Consider the following 1,973-nt stretch of genomic DNA (forward strand, 5'->3'; position numbering starts at 1 on the left):
CTAACCAGATGCACACTCGGATTGGGATTACCGTGGCCTCCAGTAACACTAAGAGAAATGTTTGCATTGTTTTTGACCAGGTTGTGTCCTTCAGTGCTAATATTAAACAAATAATTAGAATGGCTTTCTTGCATTTTAATTAGAAAAATCCTATTTCAGAGTGACGCCAAAAAATTAGTTCATGCATTCATTACTTAACCCTTTAAAGCCGGTCGGAGCGGGCACGCTCTGTGTTGCATAACTATCTTTAAATCCTGGTAGCATTGCAACCACATAAGCTAGCACAATAATTTTTTTTGCATATGAAACCGGAGGAGTTGTACTTACATCTTATGCCACCAGCTTGTCCTAAGTCACAGTTTCCTTCCACATATAGCTTTGCAAAAACTGCATAAAAAGCACTTGCAGCAACAAAAACATAATATTCCAGAAACACGCTTTGCTGATTCGATCAGCTGTTTGTAACACTTCCTACATCCATCAGCGTGAACTATCGCATGTCCGCCATGTCCTGCCCAAAACCGGAAGTGATGTCATTTTCCGGAAATGTAGTTTTTTACCATCAGGGCCTCATGAGCCTACACTGGTGTTTTTAAAAGTTATGTTTGACTCTATGACTTTCTGTGTCGTTTCTGGGATGCTTAGGACTCATATTGCACTGCTGGAAATAGTTTATTTTGATGCATATGCTGTTTTTTTGCAAATTTGCACTATAATATTTATTTTCGTTTTTCCTGCAGTATATAAAAATTGGTGTATTTCAAAAATAAAACTATAAAGACACTCAAAATAAATTTCCTGTGGTGGGAAACTATTTTGTGCAACTTTTTTGTATTTAAAGTTTTGAGGGATAAGCCTCTTAAATTTCTCTAACTAGAAATATATGTTAAAAAAACAAAAACGATTTATTTTTTGTAGTTTATTGCACTTTTTTGCAATTTATGTAATTACTATGCACTTAATGCAGACATATTATTAAAATTTGGGCTATAATGGTTGTATTGATGTATATCAAATTGAAATGCTCCCAAAAATGGCACTACAGCATGTAAAAATATAAAGTAAGCTCTGGCGGACTTGGTTCTATGGTAGGTCTTAAAGGGTTAAAGTCTGGCCTACTGTGATTCGTTATTATCCAACACGTTCTCACTCTCAAAGTGTAACATTTTATGCTAGGTGACAAATTGTCAACATATTATGTTTTTGGACACCCAACACGTTCCTAAATGACGAGATCGGAAAAATGAGGGAATATGAGAACCGTTTGGTCTCAATCTACAAATGTTTGCTCTTTTTCTCAACATCGCTTGGGAAAACACTATTTCATGCCATTAAAGTACTGGTTAAGATTAGGAATAACGTTATGGTTAGGGTTAGGAATAAGGTTAGGTTTAGGGCTGGAATACAGGGCTGGAACCTCTATTACCGCAGGACCGTCATTCCACTTGATTTCATCCATAACCCGGCGCGTACCATAAGAACGCGAAAGGTGACCTTCCGCGTTCCTCAGGAACGCCATGGGACGTGACAAAACGTCGGGATGTTACGCCTCGGGAGTGAGAACGGTCTGTATTATCAGATTTTCCCAAAAACTCACTGAAAAGCATTGAGTTGATCCAAAATGCTGCAGTACGGACAGGGACTAAAAAGAAAGAACATATTTCTCCTATCCTAGCTTCCCTTCTTTTGCTCCCTGTTAAAGCCAGATTCAAATGTAAAATTATTTTCCTCATATAGGTCTTGAACAATCAGGCCTCATCTTATCTTAATGAAATCATAGTGCCGTATCCTCCCAACAGAGCACATCTCAGACTGCTGTTAGGCATTGTTGGATTGTTGCAGTGGTCTCTCTGTTATTTGAGGGTCTTTAGTTTACAATATAAAGTGCCTTGAGGCAATTCCTGCTGTTATTTGACAGTACATGAAAAAAATGTAAGGTTTGAAAGTTTTTTCCTAAAGCTTTATGAATGTAA

This window comes from Diplotaxodon limnothrissa, linkage group LG8, assembly GCF_057381915.1.
Source record: "Diplotaxodon limnothrissa isolate DT_005_m linkage group LG8, D_limnothrissa_male_GT1.1, whole genome shotgun sequence".
In the NCBI taxonomy this organism is placed as follows: domain Eukaryota; kingdom Metazoa; phylum Chordata; class Actinopteri; order Cichliformes; family Cichlidae; genus Diplotaxodon; species Diplotaxodon limnothrissa.